We start from the raw sequence: 20669 nt of genomic DNA, 5'->3' as shown, positions 1-20669 counted from the left end.
TCTGAGAGACAGCTGGTCTGAGAGATGGGAGTTGTCAACATTGAATGGTACTGAAGCCATGAACATGAGTTAGTTTGCCCAGAAAAAGTATAAAGACTGAGGATAAAAGACCATCAGTTGTTTTTGATCTTCACTTTAAGCCTTCTGTTCTCCCCCCTTTAATGTTCTCCTTGATATTCATTTTAATCTGATTTCATTTGTACCAAAACTGATGTGTACTAGAAGGAAGAAGAATTCAGTATGATTTACCTATCTGTATTCACCAGTGATAGTTTAACAAGCGGACATCTCCTGAGACAAATGTATCAAGAATGAGATCAGACAGCAGAACTTTGTGTTTGCAAAGGAAGACAGGTAGTCCTTCACAGACATTATCTTGGATGGCTGATATTAAAAAGTCCTGAAATTAAAAAACATTATTCATCTCTCTGTAAAAGTATGCCCTCAAACTATTCATATACATAACCTTATTTACCATTTCTAAATCAGTATTACAAGATTAAAAAAAAAAAATGTGTACCACTTTTATGCAGGGCTTCGCTAAAGTATACTTAGGTTCATAAAAAATAATCTCTGGCCCCAATCTAGCCCAGATAAAATTAAAACTCAAGAAGTGTGACTTGAACTTTAAGAGATAAGGTAGGAAAGGAGATGTATATTTTAGATTTTGTTTTTCCTTTATTGCTTTATTCACCCAGGATTTCCCATGAATCTACCATTTGTCAGTATTTGCTAGGTAGAACCTGGTCACATGGTCATGGTTGTTTCTCTCAAAGAACTTGCAGTCTACTAGAGGAGAAAACATTATGGTTTGTAGGTTAAAAATTACGGAATTAAATCCCAGCTACTCAGGAGGCTGAGGCAGCAGAATCGCTTGAATCTGGGAGGCGGAGTTTGCAGTGAGCTGAGATCGCACCACTGCACTCCAGCCTTGGAAACAGAGCAAGACTCCATTTCAAAAAAAAAAATTAGGGGATTAAAATAGAGTACTAACAGGAAAAAAGTTAGATGGTTGAAAGAACAATATAAATGATGACAGAAGTCAAAGAGAAGGATCAAGAGTAGGTAAGTGAGAAATTATACAAGATATAAATAGAAACAGGAAAGGCACAGCCACATTTAAGAGTATGAAAACACAGGTATAAAGTTTCAAACATTAAGTGGTCTTTTGGACTCTGACATGTTCCCTTTGGTGGATTTGTGGAGGGCTTAACTGACCATATGGGATTATATTATTATTGAAGGTTATAATCTATGAACTGCCTGGAAGTCTTTTTTTCTCTTTTCTTCTTTTTTCCTTTTCTCCCTCTCATTGTTCTTTCTCAATCCATATATCAAAGATTATTCTTGTTCTGTAGTTCATACTTTTAAAATTTTTTAACCCTTTGTTTAGAACACAAATGCCTACTATTTTATGAGCTACATAGGAAAGACTGATAACTGCATGTGATAATTGCATTATTGATGTTCAAGATTATTGTAAATGGAAAGTTCATACAGATTCTAAATTGCCCATTGAAATCTCCACTGAACCTTTAAAGAAGTTAGAAAATATGACAAAGTCTGATAATCATTTGCTCATCTTGTTTGTCCTCCTTGTCCATCGTAATAAATTGTAACTGCCACACAGATGTCCAGCTAAACTACATTGACCAGTCTCACTTGCAGCTAATGTGGCTTAGAAGCGATGTGTGCCACATCTGAAACTGGTAATCAGCATGCATTTCTCTATGCTTCCCCTTCATCTCATAAGCTGGAACATGTATTTGTCTATGACCAACTTCAACCATACAAATGAGGACAATGTCTTGAGAATGGCAAGACAAGATAGAAAGAACCCAGATCCCTGAATGACTATGTGGAACAGAGGCACCTTGTTGATCTGAACCCCACACCTTGAGTCTAGTATATGAGAGAGAAACAAACCTTTAATAATTAAGCCATGGGATTGTTGAGTCTCTCTCACAGCAACTTAGCCATTACTTTAATGTAAGAACTGACCAAATATGCGAAGTGTTATTAATTGCACAGTCATTTGAAGTGTCAAATGAGTCCAATATGAGAACAAAGATACACTGTTGGTAACAGAAGGCAAACTTTAATCACTTCACCTCAATCTTAATTGGTTCCACATTAAATGTTTTGTCACGCTAAGAGAAAAGTGAAGTGACTGCTTCACACGATGGAAGATACAATGCCTAATCTGTGATTTAGTTTCAGGATATAAAATAGTGATTATCTACATGTACAAAAGACTATTGTTAGATTAAAGAGAATTATTGAGGTCAGAGAAATGCTTGTCCCAATTGGTCTGTGAAATTTTGTTGCCCTTTGAAAAGCAACTATGATACTATGTGTCAAGGGAACAACACAAGTTTAAAGAGAGGAAGTAAATGGAATGTTTTCAAATGTTATTCAAAAGTTGTCTCTTTTCTATGGTCTTTAAACTAGCTTCCAACACTTCTGTCTATACTTTTAGACTGGGTCAGAGAGGAGTATTGAAATATTAAAATCTTTTCAATGACTTTCACATTTTCTGTGTAATATTGGTATGCTGGTGTAGTGAGAACCTATCTGTTAAGATTACCTACTGGTCATTTTAACATATTTCATTGAAAAAGCAGGAACTGGAAGATGGAACCCACAAAACATTCTCATCCCCCAAAAGAAGTTCAGCCCTCATCAGCTGCTTCATTCTGTACTTCCACAATCTTTTCCCCATCTGTTTTCCCAACAGTTTAATGTAGAAGTCTTTAAATATTTCCAAGGTGAATGAATTGTTGTTTTGAAGTCTATCAAGACTTCATGGTTTTTTGTAGACATTGATAAACTGAGTCTAAAAGTTATATAGAAATGCAAAGGACCTAGAACAGCCAAAACAAAATCAAGTTAAAGGAATTGCACTACCTGACTTTAAGACTTATCACAAAGTTACAGTTAGTGTAGTATTAGCAAAGGGATAAACAGTATAACCAATAGGACAGAATAGAGCCTAGATGTAGAGCTACACATATGCCAGAGTCGAATGATTTTTAATAAGATATTAAGTCACTCAGTGGAGAAAGGAAAATCTTTTCAATATATGGTACTGAAATAAGCATCAAAATTAGGGCCCTGGTGGGGGTTGGGGGAGAACTTTACCTCTTTATTAAGCCACATGCAAAAGTTAATTCAGGATGTATCATAAACATAAATATAAGAGCTAAAACTATAAAGCTTCTAGAAGATAATATTTTAAAAATCTTCACAACCTTGTGTGGGCAATGGTTTCTTTAGAGAGGATGCAAGTATTAACCATAAAGGGAAATAATAAATTATGACTTCATCAAAATTTAAAACTTTTATTCATCAAAAGACACTATTAAGATTAATAGGCAAGTCAAAGTTCAGGAGAAAGTATTTACAACATATAAATCTGGCAAAGGACTTTTGACTGGAATATATAAAGAAGCCCTGTAATACAATAATAAAAAGACAACTCAGCTTTTAAATGAGCAAATATTTGAATGGGCACTTCACAAAAGAAGATACATGAATACTCAATGAGCACGTGGAAAAGTGCTTAAGAGTATTAGTCACTGGGGAAAGGTAAATTAAAACTGCAGTAAGATGTCATTGCAAACTCACTAGAACAGTTAAAACATAAAACATTAAAAACACCAGTGTTAATGAGGATGTGGAGTAAACAGAAATTTTGTCATTACTGGTGGAAATGTAAACTGTTTGGCACATTCTTCAAGAGTTAAACGTATATCTGTCCTATGATCCAACAATTCTAATCCTAGTTTCAAAAGAAATGAAAACATCTGTCCAAATAAGCCCTGAATAAAAATACTCATAGCAGTTGTATTCATCAGAGCCAAAGACTGGAAACAGCCCAGGTGTCCATGAGTAGAATAAAATGTGGTATTTTCATACAATGAAACACTATTCAATAATGAAAAGTGACAAACTACTGATACATGTAAAAATCTGAATGAATCTCAGAAATTTTATATTGAGTGAAAAAAGTCAGATACAAAACAGTACATACTGCGTGATTTCAGATATACGAAGTTCTATAGCAGAAAAAAAGTCATGATGAAATCAGAACAGCAGTAGCTTCTAGAAGTAGCAGAGATTGACTGGGAAGGGCATGAGAGAACTTCTTCGTTGATGAAATACATCCGTATCTTGATAGGGGTGTGAGCTGTATAGACATGTGCATTTGTTAACACTGGTTTAACTACGCACCTCAGATCTCCTTTACTTCACTGTCTTTAAATTATATCTCAACTTTTTAAAAAATAATTCGTTTCCTGCAAACCACAATATCATACATTCTCTACTTCTTTTATCCTTATATTTTCATTAAAAAGTACATTAAGCCTTGAAGTTTATTCTCATGCTTATCTACCTCCTCTTTTGGCCTTTTGGACCATGGAAAGAGTTACGATGAACATCATATGAGAAAAGAGGGTCACTATGTCACTAGTCACAAATAACAGCCGACCAGAACACCAAGTAAATAAGTCAACTTACCGATTTCAAATAGAAAGAGGCAAAAAATCAAAAGGGAACCTACTACATTTACGAAGTGCAAATAATAAAGGCTAATGGACTATTATTTAACTATTTTTAAATGATAAAGCTAAATATTTGTCTCTTTTTTCATTCTAAGGAAACAATGTATTAAATGACAAGTCAATCTGAATCACTACTTCTAGGCTTCATTAGGAACTAGTTAATAATGTACAAGATATTTAAACAAAAATTCAATGTACAACATCAATTTTTGTTTATCCTGAGAGACCAGATATGTATAAGGTACATAGTTTTTTGTTTAGATTTTAGCAGCACATAGTGTGGAGGATGCACCTAGTTTTTGGTGGATGGAATTTAGCAGCCTTCTCAGTGCGTAGAGTATTTAAAAGTATTCCTTAACTTATTTCCTTGTAATGTTCCTTTCCTTTTATCAGGATCTTCTATTGAGACCACAGTGGATATTTTCCCAGTTGTTCTTGATTTTCATAACCTATTGTGGCATGAATTCTCTTCTTGCCCAAACTTGACCCAGGATCCTTTGAGCCTTCCTCTCGACTAAGGCCCAATCTTGACCTATAAAGACTTGAACAAACACTAACATAGCTTCTAACAGCTTCAGCTTTCCTTAAAGTGCCTGCTGAGAACACTCGAGATTTGCAAAAAAATCTACTGTTCGTTCCAGTCAACACCCGAAGATAGGGCCTCTGTCCACCAGTCATTGTGGGAAGGTAGGGGCCTAACGTCAGTAAGCACCAGTTAGAAAACTCAGATGAATTTCACATGGACAACCTCCCTTTCCTGCTTTTTGTAAGTTTCTTCACTTCCCACATTCTACTGAACCCCTGCTCACTCATTCCCTATTTCCTTATTCTCCATTTAACTTACGCAGTCACCTCTGGACAAATCAAAGTTGAGTTCAATTCACACTGTACTGTTCTTCCTATTGCAATAGTATATTACTGATTAAAATCTGTCTTTACCACTTTAACTAGTTTTTTTTTTTTTTTTTTTTTTTGAGACGGAGTCTTGCTCTGTTGCCCAGGGTGGAGTGCAGTGGCCGGATCTCGGTTCACTGCAAGCTCCGCCTCCTGGATTTACGCCATTCTCCTGCCTCAGCCTCCCGAGTAACTGGGACTACAGGCGCCCGCCACCTCGCCCGGCTAGTTTTTTGTATTTTTTAGTAGAGACGGGGTTTCACCAGGTTAGCCAGGATGGTCTCGATCTCCTGACCTTGTGATCTGCCCGTCTCGGCCTCCCAAAGTGCTGGGATTACAGGGTTGAGCCACCGCGCCCGGCCTGCTTTAACTAGTTTTTAGCTTTGTTTATCTTTAACACATTTAGTAGTCACCAAAAAGGAACTGAGCAGAGCAGAGCCTGCAAGAGGCTTACAATCAAATCACAGAGACAGGGCACACAGGCACACATACAATAAATACAAACACCTACTACAGCATACCAACAAGAGGTAGGCAAGAGATTTTGTAGCAGAATCATAGAATTTGATCAAGAACATCTTCTGGAAGGGAGACACTTTGAGAAAACAACAAGAGGACATGTACAGTTTAGAAAAGAGCAAAAGGTCACATCCAACTAGTCTCAGCCTTATCAGCAATGGAAACCAATGGTGTGCATAGGTATGGTTTGAGCAGAAGACAAGGTTAGTGAGAGTGACAGGGTGAGGTCTATAAAGAAAAGAGGGAATAGTGAGAGCAAACCCAAGGCTGTGAGAAAGTCTGTAACCCAGGGAATGCCAGAGCATCCCTTAAGGATTGCCATCCTGAACTGCAATGGCCTCTTTCCCAACATGGCCATTAAAAGTCTTTGCCCAGTCCACTGGAGGATTATGTGCAAACTGGGAAAGGCCTTTTGGATTCAGGCAGAGACTTTTCAGAGTAACTTCTGAGAAGGGTGCCAGGGGAGAGGACAACGGATGAATTAGCAGATCTGGGCATTTCAAAGTGCAGCTTTTTTGTTGAGGTCCTAGAAATGTGTTGGGGATTCTTATGACCTGATGGCATAGTTAGTACTCATCTTACTTGTAAGCATTCCTAGCACTTTCATTAGTCCCCAAGTCCTTCCACTCAGTTTGCTTCGGAATTATCTCTACAACCATCTCTTCATTTCCAGGGAGCTCTCTAATTTAGATCTTCACTAGCTCACTCTGTAACCATCAACTGCAGAGGTTTCCTAAGCATTTCACTCTTTCTCACTCTCCTCCCACCCCATCCCAATATGTCATTCACCCTGCTGTCAGAATCATCTAAGACACAGATCTGATCTTGTCACATCCCTAATAAAACACCTTCAGTGTCTCCCTATTACTCAACTGATACAGTCCAAACCAGCAGCACAGTTACAATCTGGCCCAACCCCTCCTTTCCTCTCAGGCCAGCCCTCTTCATCCTTTTGCATCCCCTATATCCCTCACTCCCTGTCTTCTAGGTGCAGAACAATTGCCATTTTTCAAATATGCCAAATGTTTTCATTGGCCATACCTTTACTTGCATAGTTCCCTCTGCCTGTAACGCCTTCATCCTCACACCCCTACCTCTAACCAGCACTATTTAGACTCCTCGTAACCAGCTTAAATGTCCCTTCCTCCATGAAACCATCTCAAGTCCTCCAGACAAAATGAGATTCCTCTGGTCTGTTCCCAAATCCCTTGGCTTTGCAATTCTTATTGCTTCTGTCTTTATTTAACATTGTAAATATATCCTTTGTTTAAACAGTATTTCACAAGATTATAAAATTTTTGAAGGTAGAAACAGAGTCACACACACAATTTGACACACAGAGATATGTGGCCTCAAATTATCATTTTCTCAAGTGTCTTAATCTTTTCTTTCCATCTAGGTTGTCAATTTCTTGAGGAGTTAAATACTTTTATTCTTCGCTACCCTCGTTTCTGCAACCATCACTACTGTGCTGAGCCTAAATTGTTCTAGCATCTGTAAAAGGATGGATTAGATCACCTACTGGGTCCCATATCTAGGTCTAACATTTGGTAATTCTAACAGCAAACAGCAGGGACCCAAGAAATACTTCATACTGGTTTCACAAGGGCTACTTAGACAGTATTTAGACTTAGGAGTTGAGTAGCAATTCCCTTTTTTAATAGAAAAGAGGAATAGAAACAATGAAGATCCTCCATCCTTTATGCCCAAATTTATTGACAATCTACTATGAATTTGACACTGATCTAGGTACTACGTATACAGTAGAGAACAAAGTCACACCACAGCCCTGCTGTCATGGAGGTTACAATCCAGGTGGGAAGACAGATGATAAATGAAAACATAGACGGCATGATCAGGTAGACTAGTGTAGAAGACAATGACTACATTACCACTACTACTATTAACAACAGCAGCAAGAATAATACAAAGCTGAGTAAAGAGCTAGAGTAATGAAGGGCAATGCTATTTTAGAAATAGCCATCAAGGGAGGTCACGCTAAAGGGATACTACCACAGCAGGTAGAGCTGCCTGCCAGGCAGTCTCCAAGGTTATCCTCACCATTATCTTAGGAGGAAGACACCGCAGTGTGTACAGCCCAGTGTTTTGCCAAGGACAGGTATGCTTGATTAACCAATGAAGGAAAAGAGCTTCAGAAGATAAGTAAAAGAAATAGATAAATGTGCAAACAAATTATGATATAGCTACAGAATAGAATGTTATGTAGTCACCAAAAAATGGTATTTTATTTTGCTTTTGTTTTTATCTCGAGATAGGGTCCTGCTCTGTCACCCAGACTGGAATGCAGTGGTGTGATCATAGCTCACAATAACTCCAAAGTCCTGGGTCTGGAGGGATTCTGCCACCTCAGCCTCCCAATTAGCTAGGACTACCCACCATGTCCAGTTAGTTTTTAAAACTTTTTGTAGAGATGAGGTCCCACTGTGTTGCCTACACTGGTCTCCAACTCCTGGCCTCAAGCAATTGTCCCACCTCAGCCTCTCAAAGTGCTGAGATTATAAGAGTTAGCTGCTGCCCCCCTCCAAAATGGGAAAACGCTGATTCAATAAAATATTGAGTGACAAACTATACATATGTATGATCTCATCCAAATTAAAAGTATACATTTGTGTGTACAAAAAGTACACTAGAGGGAACATCAGGAAATATTTTTAAGCTTTCTTTTTGCTCTTTTATTCTTTTTGAGGCGGAGTCTCGCTCCTTCACACAGGCTGGAGTGCAGTGGCGCCATCTCTTCTCACTGCAACGTCTGCCTCCCGACTTCAAGCAATTCTCCTATCTCAGCCTCCCCAGTAGCTGGGATTACAGGCCTGTGCCATCATGCCTGGCTATTTTCATTTTTATTTTTGTATTTTTAGTAGAGACGGGGTTTCACCATGTTGGTCAGGCTGGTCTCAAACTCCTGACCTCAAGTGATCCGCCCACCTCGGCCTCCCAAAGTACTGGGGTTGCAGGCATGAGCCATTGCGCCTGGCCAGGCTTTCTTATTTTTCCCAGTTTTACTGAGGTATAATTGGCATACAAAAAACAAGGAATATAATTAAAGTCTTCAAGTTTGGACATACGTATACACTCAAGTTACCATTACCAAAATCAAGGTAATAAATATACCCATCACCTCCAAAAGTTTCCTCTTTTTTTTTTTTTTTTAATAGTTCTTGGCTTTTGTTTGTTTGAAGTGTGTGTGTTAAGATTTAACATGAGGTCTACCCTCTTAAAAAATTTGCACAATACTGTGTTGTTAACTATAGGCACTAAGTTACACAGCAGATCTCTGGAACTTACTCATCTTGTACATCTATAACTTTATACACAATGAACAACAACTCCATGTATCCCCCTCCCCACATCCCCTTGTAATCACTATTCTATTGTCTGTTTCTTTAGATCTGACTATTTCAGATGCTTTAATAAGAGGAATCATGCAGCATTTGTCCTCCTGTGCCTGGCTTACTTCACTTACCATAATGTCTTCCAGTTGCATTCATGTTGTCACAAATAGTAAGATTTCTTTCTTTTCAAAGGCTGAACAATATTCCATTGTATGTATATGCCATATTTTCTTTATCCATCCATTGACGGACATTTGTGTGTTTCCATATTTTGTCTATTGTGAATAATGCTGTAATGAATATGGGAGTGCAAATGTTTCTGTGAAATCTTGATTTCAGTTCTTTTGGATATATATCCAGAACGGGGATTGCTGTATCAAAAGGAAATTCAATTTTTAATTTTTTGAGGAACACTGTGATTTTATGAGAGAGAGAGAGAGAGAGAGAGAGAGAGAGAGAGAGAGGTTTTCCTCAGTAGTTCCCAGCTCATAACTCTCACAGCCCTTATTATAATGTCAGAGTACTTTCGGCCTCAAAAAACAGAATATTTCTCTCTCTCTCTCTTTTTGTCTCTGAATTTCTCAAGAACCTCCTTTTACCTGCCCAAAGCAGGACTCTAATCTTCACTGCCTTTCTGACTGTGGAGCATACATAATAACTTCATTCCAGAAGGGATCCTGCCCCCTACCCTGGCAGAAAAAATGCTGCAAAGAAGCCAAGAAGAATCTAATACAGACAGGCCTTGCTGGGTTTCCTCACTCCAACTAACACCAGATCACATTCTTTTTGCCAAATCACATTTTGGCACCATTGTCAATTATGCATATCCAATTAAGTCTCCATTAAAGGCTCAAGAGGATAGGATTTGGAGAAATTCTGGATAGCTGAACACATGGAGGTTTGTGGAGAGTGGTGCACCCAGGGAGGGCATGGAAGCTCCACGCCCTTTCCTCATACCTCACCGTACACATCTCTTTATCTGTATCCTTTGTAATATCCTTTATAATAAACCAGCAAATCTACGTGTTTCCCTGAGTTCTGTAAGCCACTCTAGCAAATTAATAAAACCCAGAGAGGAGGTCCGGGGAGCCCCAACTTGAAGCCAGTCAGTCAGAAGTTCTGGAGGCACAGACTTGCGACTGGTGTCTGAAGGGGAGGGAACCTTGGGGACAGAGCCCACCACCTGCAGGATCTGATGTTATCTCCAGGTAGATTGTGTCAGGATTGAATTGGAGGACACCCAACTGGTGTCTGCTAAAGAATTGATTGCTTGCTTGGTGTGCGGGAATAAACCCGCAAGTATTTGGTCATAGAAGTCTTCTGTGTTGATTGGTGTGGTAGAAGAACAGAAAAATACACAGTTTGAGTTGGTTTTTCCACAAATAAACTTCAATATTGTTTTCTGTGTTAGCTGCACCATTTTACACCCCCACCAATAGTGCACAGGGTTTCAGCTTCTCCACAGCCTCACCAACACTTGCTGTCTTTGGTGTGTGTGGGGGGGGTGGGGGGGGTGTGTTTTCATTGCAGCCACCCTAACAAGTGTGAGGTGATATCTCATTGTGGCTTTGCTTTGCATTTTCCTAATGATTGTGGATGCTGAACATCTTTTCATATACCTGTTAGCCTTTTGTGTATCTTCATTTGAGAACATCACAAAATATTAATAGTCGTCTCTAGTTAGTAGAATCTCAGGTGGATTTTATTCTCCGCCTTAGACTTTTAAAAACATTTTAAGCATTTCTATTTTAAGTATGTTGCAGTTACATTTTTTCATTTTGGTTCTTATTTTCATTTTTAGAATAATATGTGTGCATTAAAAATAACCCAAATTATATAGATGTCCATAAGTTAAAAAGATCTCCTGTACCCTTGTCCCCTGGTTTCCTCAGACCTTTCATGCTAATGATATTTTCCAACATGTTTTTCTGTACCCTTAGATAATTTTTTAATGCATGTACAAGCATATATAATATTTATATAATATTATCTCTTCCCTCCACAATTAGAATTATTATATAATCTGATTTTTTTAATGTATTTTAAAAAGACAACTATATTCGTGTGTCAGAACATAAATACCTCATTCTTTTTCAACTACTAGGTAGAATGTTCTTGTTTGAACATTCTACAATTTATTTAAACAGATTGTTTCCAAGTTTTTGCTATTGCAAACAGGGCTGCAAACAGCAGCTCTACAAGCCTCTCAACAGCCAGCAGAGTTGGCGGACATGCTGGACATCAGAAAGGAAACCAGTTCATTAGCTGCATGCTGACCTACATTCACTGAGGCCAAATACTCCTAACTGAAAGTGTCTTTATAGCTCGGCTTCTCCACTGATTTCTAGGTTAAGAGATTATTTCTCAGGCTGGGCACAGTGGCTCATGCCTGTAATCCCAGCACTTTGGGAGTCCGAGGCCGGTGAATCACCTGAGGTCAGGAGTTCGAGACCAGCCTGAGCAACATGTTGAAACTCCATCTCTACTAAAAATACAAAAATTAGCCGGGCCTGGTGGTGCATGCCGGTAATCCCAGCTACTTGGGAGGCTGAGGAGGAGAATCACTTGAACCTGGGAGGCAGAGGTTGCAGTGAGCTGAGATCATGCCTTCGCACTCCAGTCTGGGTTACAGAGTGAGACTCCATCTCAAAAAAAAAAAAAGATTATTTCTCAGAGCCCTTCAGCTACAGAGCCATTTCTGAGATAAACCAGAGGGTTTGCTGTTGTCAGAAGCAACACCTGCATGCCCAAGGCAGGTGTATTCTAGTCTGCATTGGAAACAGACCTCGTTTGCCTTCTCGGAGGCTCTTAATAGCCTCCTTCTTTCTCTAGGTTGAAACCAACCACTAAGTTGGCTTCCACTTTCAGACTTGAAATGTCACACCCTGGGGCATAGGATTTGGCTTCTTGAGGAGCCACTGAAGAGCCAGATGATACAACCCGGAAGTGTGGGGGAGTCCTGGCAGAGCAAACCTTCACCCATGAGAAATGAGAAATGAGAAATGAGAGACAAAGGGCAGCTGGGAAGAAAATTCTCTTGGATTTTGAAAATTCTTGGAAATTTGGGAGAAAATTCCTGCTTTTCTCTCCTTTGTGGACTACTTGGAGATGCAGTTCTTCCTTCTAACTCCTTCAGAGAAATCTTGCATGCTGGGTGAAAGTGCTTGCCCAGCCACCTGCTGAGTCTCTGCATTTTGTTGTAAAGCAGTAGCCAGTGAGAAACCACTGCATTGCTTCACAATTTTTTTTGCCTTATTTCTTTTCATTGCTCACCCTCAAATCCTTAGATTTGGACATTCCAAAGAAAGTATTAGCACTTGGTTCTTGCCTCAGGCTCTGCCTTCTAGAGAACCTGGGTTCAGACATACTTTAACAGGAAAAATACCAGGTGGGATGGCGTGCACTTGCAGTCCCAACTACTTGGGAGACTAAGAAGGGAGGACCACTTGAGACTATGAATAGCCAGTGCACTCTAGCCTGTCTCTAAAAGCAAAAAACTGCCCTGTGTTTCTCAGGAAGAATGCTCAGAAATAGAGAAGGTCTTATGTATGTGTATGTGTATGTGTTTGTGTATGTGTGCATGTTTGTGACAAATTTTTATGCCTTTTTTTCATTAAAATGTAATAAATGAGACCGGGCATGGTGGCTCATGCCTGTAATCCCAGCAATTAGGAAGCCTGAGGCAGCCAGATCACCAGCCTGTGCAACATGGTGAAACCCTGTCTCTACTGAAAATACAAAAATTAGCCAGATGTGGTAGTGCACTCCTGTGGTCTCAGCTACTCTGAAGACTGAGACAGGAGAGTCATTGACCCAGGAGGCAGAGGTTGCAGTGAGCCAAGATCACGCCATTGCAGCCTGGGCGAGAGGAATAAAACCCTGTCAAAAAAAAAAAAAAAAAAAAAACCCTAACAAATGCTAGTCATGATTGTTCAAGCAATAAAATATCAATGCTACAAAAATAAACCCCTTGTACGTACATATATACATTATCTTATGAATGTGTATGTGTAGTTATATACCTATTTACATTTGCACACTTAGAGAATTATCTGGAAGATGAATTTCTAAAAGTGAAAATATGAGGTCAATTTTATTTTGATAGGTGTTGTCAAATTGGCCTTTAAATTTTTCACTTAGTTAACCTTTTGCCACAGAGTGCATGTTTCCCGAATCCCTTATTAAACTTTTTTTATTATTATTATACTTTAAGTTCTAGGGTACATGTGCATAACGTGCAGGTTTGTTACATATGTATACTTGTGCCATGTTGGTGTGCTGCACCCATCAACTCGTCAGCACCCATCAATTCGTCATTTATATCAGGTATAACTCCCAATGCAATCCCTCCCCCCTCCCCCCTCCCCATGATAGGCCCCAGTGTGTGATGTTCCCCTTTTTAATCAACTGGGTGGTTTTGAAATTTCCTATTGGCATTTCTATTAACATCTATTAATGTGTAGGTTTAGAACTGATGTTGCAACAATTGCAAAGGACAGAGTGTGCATGTTTGGATATCCTCAGCAGAATTTTCAGATTTTCTTCATTTAAGGCAGGTGTACTTCTTACTATTGTAGTTAGTTCTGTAATTAGAAAAAAGGGATCATACGAGGTCAGGAGATCGAGACCACCCTGGCTAACACGATGAAACCCCATCTCTACTAAAAACACAAAAAATTAGCCAGGCGTGGTGGTGGGCGCCTGTAGTCCCAGCTACCCGGGAGGCTGAGGCAGGAGAATGGAGTGAACCCGGGAGGCGGAGCTTGCAGTGAGCCAAGATTGGACCACTGCACTCCAGCCTGGGTGACAGAGCAAGACTCTATCTCAAAAAAAAAAAAAAGAGGCCGGGCGCGGTGGCTCAAGCCTGTAATCCCAGCACTTTGGGAGGCCGAGACGGGCGGATCACGAGGTCAGGAGATCGAGACCATCCTGGCTAACACGGTGAAACACCGTCTCTACTAAAAAATACAAAAAAATTAGCCGGGCGAGGTGGCGGGCGCCTATAATCCCAGCTACTCGGGAGGCTGAGACAGGAGAATGGCGTGAACCCGGGAGGCGGAGCTTGCAGTGAGCTGAGATCTGGCCACAGCACTCCAGCCTGGGTGGCAGAGCGAGACTCCGTCTCAAAAAAAAAAAAAAAAAAAAAAAGAAAAAAAGAAAAAAGGGATCATTTCTTCCATTACACTTTCTAGGTTTTTTTTTTTTTTTTTTTTTCCAATTTTTTAAAAATTATACTTTAAGTTCTAGGGTACATGTACACAACGTGCAGGTTTGTTACATATGTATACATGTGCCATGTTGGTGTGCTGCACCCATTAACTCATCATTTACATTAGGTATTTCTCCTAATGCTATCACTCCCCCATACCCCCACCCTATAACAGATCCTGGTGTATGATGTTCCCTGCCCTGTGTCCAAGTGTTCTCATTGTTCAATTCCCACCTATGAGTGAGAACTTGTGGTGTTTGGTTTTCTGTCCTTGCGATAGTTTGCTCAGAATGATGGTTTCCAGCTGTATCCATGTCCCTGCAAAGGACATGAACTCATCCTTTTTTATGGCTGCATAGTATTCCATGGTGTATATGTGCCACATTTTCTTAATCCAGTCTATCACTGATGGACATTTGGGTTGGTTCCAAGTCTTCGCTATTGTGAATAGTGTCACAATAAATATACATGTGCATGTGTCTTTAGAGTAGCATGATATTTAATCCTTTGGGTATATACCCAGTAATGGGATCACTGGGTCAAATGGTATTTCTAGTTCTAGATCCTTGAGGAATTGTCACACTGTCTTCCACAATGTTTGAACTAGTTTACACTCCCACCAACAGTGTGAAAGCATTCCTATTTCTCCACATCCTCTCTAGCACCTGTTGTTTCCTGACTTTTTAATGATCACCATTCTAACTGGTGTGAGATGGTATCTCATTGTGGTTTTGATCTGCATTTTTCTGATGATGAGCATTTTTTCATGTGTCTGTTGGCTGCATAAACGTCTTCTTTTGAAAAGTGTCTGTTCATATCCTTTGCTCGCTTTATGATGGGGTTGTGTGATTTTTTTCTTGTAAATTTGTTTAAGTTCTTTAAAGATTCTGGATATTAGCCCTTTGTCAGATGGGTAGATTGCAAAAATGTTCTCCCATTCTGTAGGTTGTCTGTTCACTCTGACGGTAGTTTCTTTTGCTGTGCAGAGCTCTTTAGTTTAATTAGATCCTATTTATCTATTTTGGCTTTTATTGCCATTGCTTTTGGTGTTTTAGTCATGAAGTCCTTGCCCATGCCTATGTCCTGAATGGTATTGTCTAGATTTTCTTCTAGGGTTTTTATGGTTTTAGGTCTAACGTTTAGGTCTTTAATCCATCTTGAATTAATTTTTGTATAAGGTGCAAGGAAGGGATCCAGTTTCAGCTTTCTACATATGGCTAGCCAGTTTTCCCAGCACCATTTATTAAATAGGGAATCCTTTCCCCATTTCTTGTTTTTGTCAGGTTTGTCAAAGATCAGATGATTGTAGATGTGTGGTGTCATTTCTGAGGCCTCTCTTCTGTTCCATTGGTCTATATCTCTGTTTTGGTACCAGTACCATGCTGTTTTGGTTACTGTAGCCTTGTGGCATAGTTTGAAGTCAGGTTGCATGATGCCTCCAGCTTTGTTCTTTTTGCTTAGAATTGCCTTGGCAATGTAGACTCTTTTTTGGTTCCATACGAACTTTAAAATTTTTTCCAATTCTGTGAAGAAAGTCATTGGTAGCTTGATGGGGATGGCATTGAATCTATAAATTACCTTGGGCAGTATGGCCATTTTCACAATATTGATTCTTCCTATCCATGAGCATGGAATGTTATTCCATTTGTTTGTGTCCTCTTTTATTTCGTTGAGCAGAAATGGTTTGTAATTCTCCTTGAAGAAGTCCTTCACATCTCTTGTAAGTTGGATTCCTAGGTATTTTATTCTCTTTGTAGCAATTGTGAATAGGAGTTCACTCATGATTTGGCTCTCTATTTGTTATTGGTGTATAAGAATGCTTGTGATTTTTGCACATTGATTTTTTATCCTGAGACTGCTGAAGTTGCTTATCAGCTTAAGGAGATTTGGGGCTAAGACGATGGGGTTTTCTAAATATACAATCATGTCATGTGCAAACATGGACAATTTGACTTCCTCTTTTCCTAATTGAATACCTTTTATTTCTTTCTCTTGCCTGATTGTTGTGGCCAGAACTTCCAACACTATGTTGAATAGGAGTAGTGAGAGAGGGCATCCCTGTCTTGTGCCAGTTTTCAAAGGGAATACTTCCCTTTTTGCCCGTTCAGTATGATACTGGCTGTGGGTTTGTCATAAATAGCTCTTATTATTTTGAGATACATTCCATCAATACCTAGTTTATTGAGAGTTTTTGCATGAAGGACTGTTGAATTTTGTCAAAGGCCTTTCATGCATCTATTGAGATAGTCATGTGGTTTTTGTCATTGGTTCTGTTTATGTGATGGATTATGTTTATTGATTTGCATATGTTGAGCCAGCCTTGCATCCCAGGGATGAAGTCAACTTGATTTTGGTGGATAAGCTTTATGATGTGCTACTGGATTTGGTTTTCCAGTATTTTATTGAGGATTTTTGCATTGATGTTCATCAGAGATATTGGTCTAAAATTCTCTTTTTTTTATTGTGTTTCTGCCATTGGTATCAGGATGATATTGGCCTCATAAAATGAGTTAGGGAGGATTCTCTTTTTCTATTGATTGGAATAGTTTCAGAAGGAATGGTACCAGCTCCTCCTTGTACCTCTGGTAGAATTCGGCTGTGAATCTGTCTGGTCCTGGACTTTTTTTGGTTGGTAGGCTATTAATTATTGCCTCAATTTCAGAGCCTGTTACTGGTCTGTTCAGCAATTCAACTTCTTCCTGGTTTAGTCTTGGGAGGGTGTATGTGTCCAGGAATTTATTCATTTCTTCTAGATTTTCTAGTTTATTTGCATAGAGGTGTTTATAGTATTCTCTGATGGTAGTTTTATTTCTGTGGGATTGGTAGTGATATCCTCTTTATCATTTTTTATTGCATCTATTTGATTCTTCTCTCTTTTCTTTATTAGTTTTGCTAGCAGTCTATCAGTTTTGTCGATCTTTTCAAAAAACTAGCTCCTGGATTCATTGATTATTTGAAAGGTTTTTTTTGTATCTCTATCTCCTTCAGTTCTGCTCTGATCTTAGTTATTTCTTGCCTTCTGCTAGCTTTTGAATGTGTTTGCTCTTGCTTCTCTAGTTCTTTTCATTGTGATGATAAGGTGTCAATTTTAGATCTTTCCCGCTTTCTTTTCTGGGCATTTAGTGCTATAAATTTCTCTCTACACACTGCTTTAAATGTGTCCCAGAGATTCCGGTATGTTGTGTCTTTGTTCTCACTGGTTTCAAAGAATATCTTCATTTCTGCCTTCATTTTGTTATTTACCCAGTAGTGATTCAGGAGCAGGTTGTTCAGTTTACATGTAGTTGTGCGGTTTTGAGTGAGTTTCTTGAGTGAGACAGTTTGTTGTGATTTCTGTTCTTTTACATTTGATGAGGTGTGCTTTACTTCCAACTGTGTGGTCAATCTTGGAATAAGTGTGATGTGGTGCTAAGAAGAATGTATATCCTGTTGACTTGGGTGGAGAGTTCTGTAGATATCTATTAGGTCTGCTTGGTGCAGAGGGGAGTTCAAGTCCTGGATATCCTTGTTAACCTTCTGTCTCGTTGATCTGTCTAATGTTGACAGGGGGGTGTTAAAGTCTCCCATTATTATTTATTATTATAAAGACTTAGACAGTGGGAGTCTAAGTCTCTTTGTAGGTCTCTAAGGACTTGTTTTATGAATCTGGGTGCTCCTGTGTTGGGTGCATATATGTTTAGGATAGTTAGCTCTTCTTGATGAATTGATCCCTTTACCATTATGTAATGCCCTTCTTTTTCTCTTTTGATCTTTGTTGGTTTAAAGTCTGTTTTATCAGAGACTAGTATTGCAACCCCTGGTTTTTTTGTTTGTTTGTTTGTTTGCTTTCCATTTGCTTGGTAGATCTTCTTCCATCCCTTTATTTTTAGCCTATGTGTGTCTCTGCATGTGAGATGGGTCTCCTGAACACAGCATACTGATGGGTCTTGACTCTTTATCCAATTTGCCAGTCTGTGTCTTTTAATTGGGGCATTTAACCCGTTTACATTAAAGGTTAATATTGTTATGTGTGAACTTGATCCTGTCATTATGATGTTAGCTGGTTATTTTGCCCATCAGTTGATGCAGTTTCTTCCTAGCATCAATGGCCTTTACAGTTTGGCATGTTTTTGCAGTGGCTGGTACCTGTTGTTCCTTTCCATGTTTAGTGCTTCCTTCAGGAGCTCTTGTAGGGCAGGTCTGGTTGTGACTAAATCTCTTGGCATTTGCTTGTTTGTAAAGGATTGTATTTCTCCTTCACTTATGAAACTTAGTTTGGCTGGATATGAAATTCTGTGTTGAAAATTCTTTTCTTTAAAAATGTGCAATATTGGCCCCCACTCTCTTCTGGCTTATAGAGTTTCTGCCGAGAGATTCACTGTTAGTCTGATGGGCTTCCCTTTGTGGATAACCTGACCTTTCTCTTTGGCTGCCCTTAACATTTTTTCCTTCATTTCAAGTTTGATGAATCTGATAATTATGGATCTTAGAGTTGCTCTTTTGAGGAGTATCTTTGTGGTGTTCTCTATATTTCCTGAATTTGAATGTTGGCCTGCCTTGCTAGGTTGGGGAAGTTCTCCTTGATAATATCCTGAAGAGTGTTTTCCAACTTGGTTCCGTGCTCCCCATCACTTTCAGGTACACCAATCAAAGGTAGATTGGTCTTTTCACATAGTCCCACATTTTTTGGAGGTTTTGGTCATTTCTTTTTTTTACTCTTTTTTCTCTAAACTTCTCGCTTCATTTTATTAATTTGATCTTCAATCACTGATACCCTTTCTTCCACTTGATTGAATTGGCCACTGAAGCTTGTGCAAGCGTCACATAGTTCTCATGCCATGGTTTTTGGCTCCATCAGGTCATTTAAGGTCTTCTCTACACTGTTTATTCTAGTTTGCCATTTGTCTAATCTCTTTTCAAGGTTTTTAGCTTCCTCATGATGGGTTCAAACATGCTGCTTTAGCTCGGAGAAGTTTGTTATTACCAACGTTATGAAGCCTACTTCTGTCAACTCGTCAAAGTCATTCTCCATCCAGCTTTGTTCCATTGCTGGTGAGGAGCTGCAATCCTTTGAAGGAGAAGGAGCACTCTACTTTTCAGAATTTTCAGCTTTTCTGCTCTGGTTTCTCCCCATCTTTGTGGTTTTATCTTCCTTTGGTCTTTGATGATGGTGACCTACAGATGGGGTTTTTGTATGGATATCCTTTTTGTTGGTGTTGATGTTATTCCTTTCTGTTTGTTAGTTTTCCTTCTAACAGTCAGATCCTTTAGCTGCAGGTCTGTTGGAGTTTGCTGGAGGTCCACTCCAGACCCTGTTTGCCTGGGTATCATGAGCAAAGGCTGCAGAACAGCAATGTTGCTCCCTGATCCTTCCTCTGAAGCTTCATCTCAGAGGGGCACCCAGCTGTATGAGGTGTCAGTTGGCCCCTACTGGGAGGTGTCTCCAAGTTAGGTTACACGGGGATCAGGGACCCACTTGAGGAGGCAGTCTGTCTGTTCTCAGAGCCCAAACACTGTGCTGGGAGAATCACTGCTCTCTTCAGAGCTGTCAGACAGGGATGTTTAAGTCTGCAGAAATTTCTGCTGCCTTTTGTTCAGCTATGCCCTGTCCCCAGAGATGGAGTCTACAGAGGCAGGCAGGCCTTGTTGAGCTGCACTGGGCTCCACCCAGTTCGAGCTTCCCCAGCCGCTTTGATTACCTACTCAAGCCTCAACAATGGTGGATGCCCATCCCCTAGCCAGGCTTGCCACCTTGGAGTTCGATCTCAGACTGCTGCACTAGCAGTGAGCAAGGCTCTGTGGGCATGGGACCCACTGAGCTCAGCATGGGATATAATCTCCCGGTGTGCCGTTTGCAAAGACTATTGGAAAAGCGCAGTATTTAGGTGGCAGTGTCTTGATTTTCCTGGTACAGTCTGTCACAGCTTCCCTTGGCTAGGAAAGGGAAATCCCCTGACCCCTTGTGCTTCCCAGGTGAGGCAATGCCCTGCCCTGCTTTAGCTCACCCTCCATGGGCTGCACCCACTGTCCGACCAGTCCCAATGAGATGAACCAGGTACCTCAGTTGGAAATGCAGAAATCACCCGTCTTCTGTGTCAATCACGCTGGGAGCTGCAGACCAGAGCTGTTCCTATTTGGCCATCTTCTTTT

This window comes from Trachypithecus francoisi, unplaced genomic scaffold, assembly GCF_009764315.1.
Source record: "Trachypithecus francoisi isolate TF-2019V2 unplaced genomic scaffold, Tfra_2.0 Lachesis_group10, whole genome shotgun sequence".
In the NCBI taxonomy this organism is placed as follows: Eukaryota; Metazoa; Chordata; class Mammalia; order Primates; family Cercopithecidae; genus Trachypithecus; species Trachypithecus francoisi.
This window is presented reverse-complemented; position numbering follows the sequence as displayed.